The sequence below is a fragment of the Camelus ferus genome, chromosome 12 (assembly GCF_009834535.1).
Source record: "Camelus ferus isolate YT-003-E chromosome 12, BCGSAC_Cfer_1.0, whole genome shotgun sequence".
In the NCBI taxonomy this organism is placed as follows: domain Eukaryota; kingdom Metazoa; phylum Chordata; class Mammalia; order Artiodactyla; family Camelidae; genus Camelus; species Camelus ferus.
The window spans coordinates 10,916,965-10,931,374 of NC_045707.1; positions in this window are offsets into that span (position 1 = coordinate 10,916,965).

The window sequence follows — 14,410 nt, forward strand, 5'->3', positions numbered from 1 at the left end:
CCCAGAATGTGGTTTATAATGGTGAATGTCTAACGTGAACTTGAGAAGAATGTGTATTCTGCTGTTGTTGCATGATGTATTCTATAAATGTCAATTAGATCCAGCTGACTGGCTGTCCTGTTCGGGAGAACCATGCCTTTAATGATTTTCTGCCTTCTTGATCTGTCCGCTACTGACAGAAGGGTGCTGAGGTCTCCCAGTGTAATAGAGGGTTTGTCCATTTCTTCTTTTACCTTTTTAACCTGATGCATTTTGACACTCTGGTATTAGGTACATAGACTTTTAAGACTTGTTGTGTCTTCTTGAAGAACTGACCCCTTCATCCTTCTGTAACAGCCCTCTTTATGGCCGATACTCTTCCCTCTGTAGAAGTCAGCTGGAGTTAGCGTGGTCGCCCCAGCTTCCTCCGGATCGCTTTCCCCCCAGCTGACTCGCTGTATGTAAAACGGGTCTCTTGGTGAGAACACATGCTTGTTCTTGGTCTTTTTTTCTATCCACTCTGACAACCTCTGCATTTTAGTTGCTATGTTTAGGCCACTCACATTTAAAGCGCCATTTAAAATTTAAGTATATAAAATCTGCCCTGTCTGTGAGCGTTTTCTGCTCGCTGCACTTACTTGTTCCTTGTTATTCTTTCAGCCCTTCTCTTTTTTGTCTTCTCCGGTTTCCACAGAGCTTTCTGTAAGACTGCGTTCTCCTGCTGTACATATTACACTTCCTCTGTTAGTTAGTGGTTGTCGTAGAGTCTTCAATGGGCATTTTACACTAACATAAGTCCTCCTTGAAATAACATTTCGTGGTCACATGAATAGTGTGGGTGCCTTGTAACTGAATGCCCTCAATTCCTCCCTTTCGTTTCTGTCATTCTCTTCTCCATACACTGTATTCACTCAGTAAATGGTTACTATTATTAATTTGAACAGTTATCTTTTCAATTAGTTAAGAACAAGGAAAATAAGAGATTTTGTCTTACCTTCGTTTATTCCTTTCTTTATGAGGTGTGAGTTTCCAACCTATGTTATCTTCTTTCTTCCTGAAGAGCTTCTTTAAACATTGATGATAACGGGGCAGGACTTCTGGTGGTGACGTTCCTGGTTTTGTCTGTATTTACCAAGTCCTTATTTATTCTTCCCCTTTAAAGGATAACTTCATTGAATATAGAATTCTGGATTTTTAAAAAATTAACTTTTTGTGTATTTCACACGGCTGGCTTCCTGACTGCATGGTGTCAGATGAGACATCCAAATTTGTGTCTTTGCCCCTGTGTAGGTAAGGTGCTGTGTTTTTCTCTGGCTTCTTGCAGGTTTTTCTCTTTGTTTGAATATAACGTGAATGTGACATGCCTAGGTGTGTGGTTTTCCTCCTTTAACACTGTTTGCTGTTCAGTAAGCTTCCTGGGTCTGTGGTTTTGAGTCTGCCATTAACTTTGGAAAGTTTTTGCATATGTATATTCCTGCTTCCATATGTCTTTTCTCTCCTTTGGGAATTCGTATGTGTTATACCTTTTGAAATTGTCCCACAGTCCTTGGATGTTCTGGAAATAGCCATGGCACACCCCCCTGGCTTTCCTAGCCTGTGGCCTCTGCTGGTCCTTTTTATTCTACCCGCCGCTCGAGACCCTGGGTGGCATCAAACTCAGGCAAACTGCAGAAGCTGCCACATCTTGCCTGCAGGCCCATGACAAATTCAGTCCCTGCCCTGCTCCCAGAACCTTGCCCTTGGCTTGTTGCCTTCATCCTTCCCCACCTTGGGCCACAGTCTGAAGGTCGCGTGATGCCGAAGAGAGGCCTGGCTAGGGCTCAGGCAGATCTTGCCTCTTCACCTCCCTGTGTGAACTGGGGCCACTGCGTGACCTGTCTGAGCCCTAAACTCCTGGTCTTCAAATTAAGGAGAGCACCTCAACTTCACACGGCCGCCATGAGGATCAGATAACAGATGTGAAGTTTGCTGTGTGGTTCGCGCATGCTTTAATAAATGTGGCTCGCACAAGTGCCCGCCCCTGTGTCTGGCTCAGCACATTTCTCGTCTCCAAGTGTCCCTGTTGCCCTGTCTCCTTTATGCGGGCTGGCACTGTCCCAGGAAGTGATCTGTAAATTACGTTCTTTGCCTGCTGAGTGTGAATGCTAAGTGGCGGTGGGAGAGAGCACTCCCTGCGCTCGTCTCCGCGCCCGCCCTCGGCATCAGACCTCGTCTGAGGCCTGAGCCAGACCTCTCCCTGGTCCAACCACGGCTGCATCTGTTTGCATCTGATGAAATAGTTACACATCTCTTCTCTCTCGCTAGGAATGTCTTTCTCAAATTGCCCCTTAAACTTTACTTCCATAATTGCCTTCTCCATTTGGCTTCCAAATATGCAAGTAAATTTCAGGGCTGTCTTACATGCACATCGGGTGGGAGTCACTGCAGAGAGGTGAAAAGAGGACCCATGTAGGGAAAATCTACAGTCAAATAAGTTTGGGAAATTATAAATAAAGCTCAACAACTTTTTTTCCAAGTTGCTGGACGTCTCAGAACCTTTATTTTCATGACTGAGCCCTGTGGGTCTCTGGGATGGAGACCCTGCACATCAAATTGCCCAGACTCAGAGCTTTCTCTTCCCCTTGTTCCGTCTCTCTTAGATATTTTTCTTTCTCCCCGTGAAATCATCTTGCAGGAATAATGCCCCCTGTGGAATCTCTTAGACAGCACTGGCGGCGGTTCCAGGGAGAGCATGGCAAGGGTTACATTTGCTTTCTGACATTATACCTACAGCATTTCCCAGTCAGGGGTTCTGGGGCTTGGAAGCCCACAGGCTCAAGACTGGTGCCTGATGCCTGCTCATATCCACCCCCCACCTTGATCTTCTGCCAGTCACGCCCTCCTGTCAATCTCCAGCCTGATGTGGGCATGGCCGAGGCTGAAGGCTGGTGCTGGCCGTGCCCGGAGGGGAGTCCTGGGTGAGGCAGGGTCCTCTGAAGACATTTCCAAATCTAGTACTTAATGACTCCATCAAGACCTGGTTTACTTTTTCCTTTTTAAAGTAAAAGGCCTGGGCACAAAGTCTGCTAAACATGTACACTTGTCAGCACATGTCTAACCCATCTTTGTTTTGCCAAGTACCTTGTGTAGTGAGTATAACAATATAAGCATTTAGCAACTGCTGTTGAATGAAAGAACAGAAATTACATCCTGGAATCTTGAGAAATGGCATCTCGGGGATGATGGTGAACAGACAGCATGATTAAATCCAGATGCCAAGAAGATTTTTAAACGTCTCAGGGGATGACATTCCCATCATTTATTTGGTAAAAACTGCTCTCTGCTCCGTCTTGAAGCCAGCTCTTTTCTGGCACTGGATGCACAGTCTAAATAGCATTTAATTCCAGTGAAGCTTTTCTCACTTCCTGCTCATGATCCACTTTGACTTGAGGCCAGTCGAGATTGGCCAGTTTGCTCCAAGCCTGTGTCATCTGGGTTAACCTTCCTGGGCAGCCGGATTTCTTCTTGCGTCATAAGCCACACTGAGGACATGGAATAGGTGACCTCAACACATCACTCTGATGCGCCCGTGCTAGGTGGCAGGCCACGCTTCCTCCATTGTCCTTTTTTTGCCACAGGTCCACTTCCAGGAGGAGAAGGAGAGATGCTGCATGGGAGGCTCTCCAGCTGGGAGAGGATGATAGCTTGGACCAGATGATGGCAGTTGACATGGAACTGACTTCAGATATTTTTGGAGGAAAGGGCACCTGATATTGCCTGTGGTGGCACGGGGGCTGGAGGAGATGGAAGAATCGGGGGAACCCAGGGTTTATACGTTTGGCCTGGAGCAACTGGACTGCCACGCCGTTTACAGAGGTGGGAGAGACTCCCGGGGCACTGGGAGCCTGTGGGAGGGAAGCGAAGCGTTCAGTGTTGAACATAATAAATCTGAAATGACATTAGGCATCCATCCACTGTCCAAAGGGCAGTTAGGTTTACTAATCCTGGAGGCCACTGGTAAGGTAGAACTTCGGGGGTCATCCGTGGGTAGATGGCATTTACAGTCCCAGGGCTGAATGGGACCCTCCAGAGCGTGAGCAGAACAACTGTCCAGGCCTGAGTCCTGAGGGACTTCGGCATTGGAGCCCCACTGAGAGGGGGGAGTCACTGGGAAGAGATGGCGGCTGGGAGCGCTGGGCGTCTCAGAGGCCAAGAAGGCGGAGCAGCCAACTGAGTGAACGCGTATGTAAACCAGCAGCAGCAGCAGCAGCGACGACCGCCCAGCAGGTGTGGTGCGCGCCCAGCAGCGAGCCTGGGGGTCGCAAGGAAGGGACGGGGTCGGGAGCACAGAGCGCAGAGAGCAGAGGGAAGTGGGTCTAGAAGAGGACGGGGGGCTGATATTGATGACACGTGTGACGGAGCTCCCCCGGGAAGGAAAGAGGAACAATGAGGCGGGGCTAGAGGGAGACAGGAAGTCACGAGAAGTTTTCTTTACCTGTTATTTTTGTCAGACAGCACACCGACTATGGCCCCTAAGTAAGGGAAAACCCAGTGATTTCAAAGGCAAAGGGCACTGCAAATGCACAAATTCGTCTCTGAGAAGGCCAGTGCTAGGTGAGCCAGCAAAAGGACTGGATCTCTGATAAGCGTGGGCGCCCTTTTTAGAACATAAGAGGGGAGAGTGGAAGGATGAGCACAGGAACAGAAATTGATGGATTTGGGATAAAAGGAGGAGGCAGCTCCTGTTTTCTCAATGAAGCCTCAGATGCTGGTGGACGGAGGAGGCAGAAGGCATGAAATGGTTACCTTGTGAAAAGGAGAAATTAATGGATTAGGACTACTGGGCAATTTTGCCTACTAGTTTGATGGAGAACTTAAAGAAGTATTTTAACTAAAGCTGCATGTTTTACCCTACCTACATTCAGCAGCCTGGGCGAGGTGCAGAGTGGGCAGAGAAAGGGGAGGGGCAGTATGTCAGAGGAAATGAGAGGGAAGACGGCCGAGATCGAGAAGAAGGCTTAGAATGATGCGCCACGGGATCTAATCTGAGCAAAGGGTGAAGCCAAGACATAAGAGGGGCAGTGGATCTTCAAAAAGTGGTTGGTGGTGCAGTTACTTCAACATCAAAATGTTACTGATCGGGAATGTGGAAATGAAGACACTGTGAGGGGGGACGCTAGGGTAAGGGTGCTGGGGAGGGGTGGTGACCACTGGGTAGGGTGCTCTTGCTGTTCTGAAGATGAGGTTGCCTCGGATCTGACGTGGGAGAGGATGGGGTGAAGGGAGAGATCGCCAGGAATTAGGAGGCCGAGTGGAAGGGAAGAGAGATGCTCCCTGTGGATGCTGACACACAGAGGATGGTGGACATGGATACCAAAGTGTCAGGCAGGTGCCAAGGTCTGTAATAAACACTGGGAGGGACCTGGACCTCAGACGACATCCACACGGGATGGGCAGCTAATGGAATGACACACAGCTTAAAGAAGTTAGAATACTGAATAAGGAAGAAGATCAAAATGCATTTGGACACAACAAATGTGTAAAAAGACCCTTGCCCGAATCCCAGGCCTGAGGTCCAGGTGTGTGAGTTGAGTAGACTCAACATGACAGAGAGACCGGGATAGTGGGGCCTTTGAGGAATAGATGGATCTCCAGGCCGAAGAAAGAATATCTGAAGGATTTGCTTGTTTTGTGTCTGTCTCTATTAAAACGCAAGCATCAGGGCAGGATTTTACCTGTTTTTGTCGCCATTTTATCCTAGTACTTTGGACAGAGCTTTGAACATAGAAGATACTCGATGAATATTTGTTTAATAAATGTTGAGTTATGAATGTTGCTATTTGTGATCACAAAATAGTCACCTTAATTTCTACTTTGTATAAGTCAGGGAGGTTTACTTTGAGTTTCAAGTATGGTCTAATCTTCTATCACATAAATGTTGCAATAGGCATTATTCTACAGTGACAACGTGCTGCATTTCATAACTATTACATATATTATGCTATTTGTAATAATTAGAACTTCTCTACCCCATTTACTCTTTTGCCTACTTGATCTGTCAAAGAATAAAAGAATATTCAGCTGCAATTGGGTGTCTGACACATTCTCGTCATATTTCAATTTGATTTTTCTGTATCTACTCTGATGCTGTGCTATTTGGCGCATAAAGGTTCATAACCACCATGCCGTTGTATCAAAATGAACCCTTAATAAAACATCACCCACCTTGTCCTCTTCAATTTTGTATTTTTCTCTGACTCATACTCTACCCTAGGTTATCACTGTCTCCTGCGTTTTCTTTGAGTCTTCTTGGTATGTATCTGTCTATTTCTTCACTTTTAATTTCTCCAAATCTCTTTGCTTTAGTGGTGACTCTGGTTAGATGATGCACAGACAGACTTTGGTTTTGTTCCAGCTCAAGGGCCATTCTTTAATAATAAATGTAATCCCTTTAAAGTTTCTGCCATAAGCAACATATTTTGTCTGATTGCTATCCTATTTTTTTGTGCTTCTAGTTTCTCAGTTTCTTACTGTTGTTTTCATTTTATCTTTGTCATATGCCCTTTCTCTCAGAGAACAGTGATTTCTGAGGGCATGCACACAGTGGCAGTTCTTCAGCTGGCTACCTGTGAGCTGCTTCTGACTCTTACGGACCGCTCTGCTTGTCAGGGTCTACTCAAGTTTCTTAGTGACCCTTCCACCCTGTAAGATCCAGACATTTTCACTCTTTTTTGTTTTTTTTAAGTTTCTATTTTATTTTTTTTCCTAGATCATTCTATTTATTTTTTTTTAATTTTTTTATTGATTCATAATCATTTTACAATGTTGTGTCAAATTCCAGTGTAGAGCACAATTTTTCAGTCATGCATGAACATACATATATTCATTGTCACATTTTTTTCTCTGTGAGCTACCATAAGATCTTGTATATATTTCCCTGTGCTATACAGTATAATCTTGTTATCTATTCTACTATTTTGAAATCCCAGTCTATCTCTTCCCACCCCCCGCCCCCTTGGCAACCACAAGTTTGTATGCTATGTCTGTGAGTCTATTTCTGTTTTGTATTTGTGCTTTGTTTGTTTGTTTTTTTTTTTTTAGATTCCACATATGAGCGATCTCATATGGTATTTTTCTTTCTCTCTCTGCCTGACTTCACTTAGAGTGACATTCTCCAGGAGCATCCATGTTGCTGCAAATGGCATTATGTTGTCGGTTTTTATGGCTGAGTAGTATTCCATTGTATAAATATACCACATCTTCTTTATCCAGTCACCTGTTGATGGACATTTAGGCTGTTTCTATTTCTTGGCTATTGTAAATAGTTCTGCTATGAACATTGGGGTGCAGGTGTCATCCTGAAGTAGGGTTCCTTCTGGATATAAGCCCAGGAGTGGGATTCCTGGGTCTTATGGTAAGTCTATTCCTAGTCTTTTGAGGAATCTCCATCCTGTTTTCCACAGTGGCTGCACCAAACTGCATTCCCACCAGCAGTGTAGGAGGGTTCCCCTTTCTCCACAGCCTCTCCAGCATTTGTCATTTGTGGACTTTTGAATGATGGCCATTCTGACTGGTGTGAGGTGATACCTCACTGTAGTTTTGATTTGCATTTCTCTGATAATTAGTGATATTGAGCGTTTTTTCATGTGCCTATTGATCATTTGTATGTCTTCCTTGGAGAGTATACAATGGAATAAAGACAGTCTCTTCAGCAAATGATGTTGGGAAAACTGGACAGCAGCATGTAAGACAATGAAGCTAGAACACTCCCTTACACCACACACAAAAATAAACTCAAAATGGATCAACGACTTAAACATAAGACAAGATACAATAAATCTCCTAGAGGAAAATATAGGCAAAACATTATCTGACATACGTCTCAAAAATGTTCTCCTAGGACAGTATACTCAAGCAATAGAAATAAAAGCAAGAATAAACAAATGGGACCTATTGAAACTTACAAGCTTCTGCACAGCAAAGGAAACCATAAGTAAAACAAAAAGACAACCTACGGAATGGGAGAACATTTTTGCAAATGAAACTGACAAAGGCTTGATCTCAAGAATATATAAGCAGCTCATACGACTTAATAAGAAAAAAATAAACAACCCAATCCAAAAATGGGCAGAAGACCCAGACATTTTCACTCTTAATTTCTTCCAGAACTCAATTTCCAACTCTAAAGTTTTATCGATAAATTCTGGAATAAAACAAAGCTCATTGATTTTTAAACATTTTCTCTGTATAGATTCTATCTTAACAATGATAAACAATACATAATTTGGAGCCATAGGTACTGTAACCATTAATTGTATGTTTAAATGGTTTCAGGGTTCACTGTTACCTCTTTTATAGCATAGCTCCTCTACTCTTGGTTAGCTTTTTTGAACTCATTTAACAAGTGACCAGAATGCCTTATGAGGTGATTTGTCCAGACAGAATACATGGGTGCTGTATTTTCAAAGCCTTTGCATATCTGAGGCATTTTTTTCTTGACTGCATTGGCAGATGCCAACTGAGTGGGATATAGTGTGATTGAATCCAGGTATTTTTCTCTTAAAATGCTTTAGACGTCCCTCCACTGCTTCCTGTCTTGTAAGAGTGAAGAGAACCATGAGACAAAGCAGCCTTTCCTCCCTTTGTCAGCAGCTTCTGCCCAGGGCCCGCCGTCTACCTAGCCAGTGGGACAACACTCAGCTCATGCCTGCTGACCAGACCATCCAGTCCCTTCTCCGCATCTCCTTGTATTTAAAAAGCACGTCCACACTCAGTATCTCCTTGGAAACATTATAGATAGAGACACCAAGCTTAAGGAGGTGATGTGAGTTGTCCAAGTCCAGTGGCAGAAGCAGGATGGGGTCCCAGGCCTGAATTCAGGTCTTGTTGCCTAAAAATGCTGTTCTCCAGAATGAATTTTTTTGTTGTGTTTCCTCCCAACCCAATCTGAAGAAGTCTTTGTATCAATTTATCAGCCACAGAGGAAATGCATCCAGTGTGTGGTAAACATCAGGCTAGAGGAAGGAAGTAGTGGTCCAATGAGAACATCCTCGTGGGTTTGAGTTCTCCTCTCCTCAAGGTAATGTGCAGATTAGTCCGCATGCTTTTAAATGACCCCCTGGGTGTTCTCATAATTGCTAAGATTCAATTAAATAGGGGCTGGGCTGATAGGGGTTGGGCTGATGCAGTCTCACCAGTATACATGGTCATCACTCTACTAGCAGTTTCCGAATTGTGAAGTTGAGGAGTGCCAATTTTAAAAAAATGCAAAAGCCCACACACTGAGAAAAGACTTTATTCAAGGCTTTAAGAACTGCAATTCAGGAGATACGTATTCAGGTAAAAGTGAGTGTTTCAGGGAAAGGAAAGAGCCAAGAGCTTATAAAGGCAGAAGTCACGAGTCTATTCTCTGATGCAGGAAAGGACATATGTATCCTTAAGGGATGGCTGTCACGAGTTGTTGCAGGGTCAGGGTTTTATAAGTATCTCGAGTTTCTGGCAGATGTTGTGGATGCCTTCATTAGGACAAGAAGTGGTCAAACGGTCAGAGTCCAACCAGGCTGAGAGGTGCATAGGACACCCTTCTCAGTGGCCCCCTGGCTCCACCTTAGAGAGCTCTCGTGGCAATACCGACTCCATTTTGATCTTCCTTTCACAGTTCCCCCTTTCGATCAAGACCTTTCTTTGGAAAGGACCAGTGACCAAACATTTGGTTATTTGGCCTTGGCATCGACTTTCTTGGTGCTGGGGGAGACTCATTCCCAGAGCTTCGTGACGAAGGGAAGAGGGAGGGGAAGAAGCAATTCGGGGAGAGGCGTGCTTTCAGAGTTTACGGCCACATCTGAGCGATAAGAAGCCATCTAGGAAGTAAGTCTTAGGTGGAGTTCAAAAAAGGAGAAGTGCAGGCCTCTTCGTTAGGAGGCCTTTTACAGGTTCCTGTAAGGAGTGGTCGACCGTCTCCGGATTACTATTCCTGTGGAGGGCGTTACAGTGCAGCAGTGAGAGATACACAGTGTACATGGTTTTAAAACCACAAACAGAACCAGTTAGAACAACGACTAGCGCACTGAACTGCAGTCTGGGCTGCAGTAAATCACCACGCCCGGAGAGGAGGCAGCCAAGGATTTCAGGTGTCAGGCTCGAAGCATCGTTTGTGGTTTGGAACGTCTCTGATGATGTCAGCAGGCGTCTAGGGAAACTCCGAGCAGCTCACGCCGCAGCAGCAGGCTGCCTGCGCACCAGCTGCTACGCGCTTCTTGTCCAGCAATGCTTCCCAGGTAACTTAACATGTCAAATAAGGCTCGTTAGTCTAACGGCGGCCTTTTTATTAGGAGGGGGAACAAATCTTTGATCTATTTCAGGGGCCCTCTGAAATATTTAATATCTCAAAGCTAGTTCTGAGAAGTCAAAAAGACTTCATTTAGAATTTGATTTGCAGAATTTTGTCAAAAATATCAAAAGTTTTTAAAACACTCGGTCAAACAGGATGATGGGTTGCTGTGAAACAATGCTTAGTTATCTATTTAACCAAAGGAACAAAGACTTTGCAGGCAAATATAGAAGATTATATAGTTCTGAGCAAACCTTAGCTCCTTCAACATTGAGAGAACCAGGGGTACTTCAGCAATTAAGGATCTTATAAAGACAACATAGAAATAAGTAGTTATTTTGACAAAACATAAGATCTACCTTTATAATCTCCTATTATAAAGAGCAGAACAAGAGGAAAAAACTTTGTCTTTTTAATAAAGAGAAAAATCAAATTTTAATTTTGCACTAGCTAACTTTTGATATTAAAACTCAACCACTTAATTAAATTTATTCCAATTTTAGCCAGTCCTGACCAGACCACATTAAAAAATCCTTTCTAAAGACTTAATCTTCTTTCACAAAATTTTACAACTTTCTATGTCATTTTATGTGTTCCTTGTTTTCTTTCCCATTTAGAAACAACCAGCTTCAAGACAAAGTCACTTTTTTTCCTTAACAAAATACATCTCCATTTATTACACCTTCAGAGACAAGTTCCCTGTATAACAGGATGCTTTCCTTATTAATTTTAGTAGTTTTAAGTATATGAAGTAGAAATTCTAACTCCTAGGAGCCTTAATTTCTAGTGAAAACTAAGAAACGAGTAATTGTGAACTGTTTGTTGTATCAGCTGCTTTCTAGAATGTGGCACAAACGTGTGTCTAACAGACTCAAAGATCTCTAGTTGTTTTGCAACAAGATGAAAGTAGGCAAACATAGACTTGCTTAGCAATCAAACTCAGACTTGTTTGATGATCTAGATGTTCAATTAATTCTCATCATTTAACTGAACTTTGAAGACTTGAGAACTGGAGGGGCGGGGGGCCTTGGTATAGGTCATGATCAGATCCTGAATCTGGAAGACCCAGAACCAGAAACGCCAATGTCCAGCGGCAGGAATCCCAGCTTGAGCAGAGAGGGAGCCTGTCCCTCTTTCATCTCCTCTGAGGATTAGATGACAGCCACCTGCAGTGGGGAGGGTGGTGGGTACTCGGTCCGCTGATTCGAATGCTGACCTCCGGAAACGCCCTCACAGACACAGCCTAAAATGATGTTGCACCCGCTCTCTGGATATCCTTTGACTCAGTCAAGGGGACACATAAAATTAACCATCACAGTGGGTTATATCAGAAAGCCTCTACATAAAATCAAGGAGTATTTTCAGTGGGAGTATTAAAAAATTACAGAGGGGAACAGTACCTGACAGAATTCCGGTGTTTCATAGAGCAGGAAGGAAAAAAAAAATAGTTCAGACCCAAGAATTCTGAACACAAGCCTTACTAGCAAAATTTATGGTGTGAGGTCATATTCTGTGATCTGCACAATGCAACATTAAACTTTTACTTAAAAGGGAGCCTTGGTTGGTAGTAATGCCCCTGCCAGGAAAGCAAATCCTCAGTGGAGGAAAAGTCTTTAAATCCAGTCCTAAGAGCATTCTCATGATAAAATCAAAATACAGTCTCTCACTCACACACCCACACAACCACAAAACACTTCAGAAAGTAACCTCCCATGAATCAGAGTCATCAGAACAGTCACAGAATGAACCCTGCACAAAACGAGGAAATAGAAATTATGAAATAGAGAATTTTTAGTGAATGTTAAGTAAATGTTAATTACACTTAAAGAAATAAGAAGACATTGAGAGGATAGGGCGGGGGGTGGGAAGGGAGGGGAAACTGTCAAAACAGCAAACAGGTCAAAACCAAACATGACAAACAGGACATTTGAAAATGAAAAGACAGCATTTGAATTTAGAAAGTCAAGTGTGGGTTAAGCAGTATTTTATGCTCACTCAAATGTAGCATCAGTGAACTGGGACATTAATATCAAGAAATTATAAGAATGTAATTCAGACAGACAAGTGTGAAAGAGAGATTAAGAGACTCAGAAAACACAATGAGAAGTTACACTATAACTCTAATTAGAGTTCCAAAAAGCAAAGGAAAAGAAAATGGGACAGAAGTGATATTTCAAAGAGAGGCTGGCCAAGAATTTTCCAGATAACGACCCCCACGAGTCTCAATCAATCTAAAGTAAACGGAATAAAAATAAGCCCGTGTTTAGATAAAGCATCGTAATACTTCAGGAAAACATGGACGAAGGAAAGCTCTCAAAGGCAATCAGAAATAAAAGAGACATTACCTGCAGAAGGCCACGAACGGCGGCTGAGTTGCCTAAAGAGACACTGGAGGCCGGAAGTTATTAGAAAATGGTTTTCACGTGCTAAGCAAAAATCCCTGTCAACTTAGCATGGTATTCCCGAAGAACAGTGCTTCTAAGAATAGAGGACATTCACATGTTTTGACATAAGCACACTCTCCACACTGAGCCCAGGGAGGTCGGGCTTCATGGAGCCGCTCGAGCTGTGGCCAGCCCGGGCGGACCGTCTCTGCTGAGCAGCCAGGACATGAAGCTGGACCCCTAGAAGGACCAAGGGCTCCTTTCCTTCCATTTTCTCCCTTTCGGAGTGGCATTGTCTAAAACTGTTATCTTATTTCTGTCCTGCTATTGCATTTTGGGAGCAGATCACTTATTTCTGGAATTTCACAGGTTTACAGATGGAGGAGAACTTCCCCCAGGATGGATGGCAGGCTGATCTCCATCCTAAAGCTTACGTAATTTACGGGATCAGATTTAGAACTATTGAACGGATAAGAGTTTGATGAGCTTTTGGACTTTGTGTTAGCGCCACAATGAATGGAGGCTCCTGGGGACATCGGGATGGTGTGAGTGCGTTTTGCACGTGGGACAAACACGAGTGTTTGGAGGCCAGAAGGCGGGCTGTGGTAGGTATAATAATGCTCCTTCCCAAAGACCTTCACATCCTCATCCCCCAAGCCCTTGAGGAGGTTTTGCTACATTGAAAAACTGTATGACAATAAATTTTTGTTGTTGGAAGCCATCGCATTTGTTATAATTTATTACTGCAGAAATAGGAAACTAATGAAATGAAAATTCTTGACTTAATATTAATAACTGAAGTTAAGCACTTAAATGAGTTTAACAGCCCATTCCTCTCACCAAAGAAAGGATTAGTGACCTGGGGTGTAGCTCAGTAGAAAAGACACAGACTGAAGACAGAGAGCAAGAGGGATGAGAAACCAGAGGAAAAGCCTTGCTTCCAGAGATTAAAAGGTTAAAAAGGGGATATTATTAATGTTTTTGAATAAAAATGAAAATTAGTGTGATGCATCTTAGAAAAATATGAATTGCAAATCAACTCGAGAAGAAACCGTTATAGAACTTGAAACAGTAATTTTAAATATCCCTGTAAGGGTTCCTCAAGGTCCAGTCAGCTGCAGAGAAGTGCTCCAACCCTTCTTAAACAGAGAAAAATTCATTTTTTCCCAACCTCTTCCAGATTATAAAATAAGAAGGAAAGACTTGACCTTTCTCTTTATGAGATTGTTATAACATTGTTACCAAGTTCCCAGATAGTTAGTACTGGGAATTAAATTACAGGCTAATGCAAAGGATAAATCAAATGCAAATATCTTAAGCAAAATATTAGTAAACTCAATCCAGTACCGGCAGACCTCGTTTATTGCCCTCCACAGACAGTGTGGTTTTTTTGTTTTTTTATTTTAACAAATGGAAGATTTGTGGCAACCATGTGTGAACAAAGCACCTTTTTTTTCCAAACAGCATTTGCTCACTTCCTGACCTTTGTGTCACATTTCGGTAATTTTCACAGTGTTCCAGGCTTTTTCATTATTATTCTGTTTGTGCTGCAGGTCTGTGATCTTTGATTTCACTGCTGTGACTCGCTGAAGGCTCAGATGATGCAATTTTAGCAATAATGCATTTTAACTAAGGTGTGTACATTGCTTTTTTTTTTTTTTAAGATATGAAACCATGGCACACTTAACAGACTACTAAATGTAACTTTTATATGCACAGGGAAACCAAAAAAATCCAC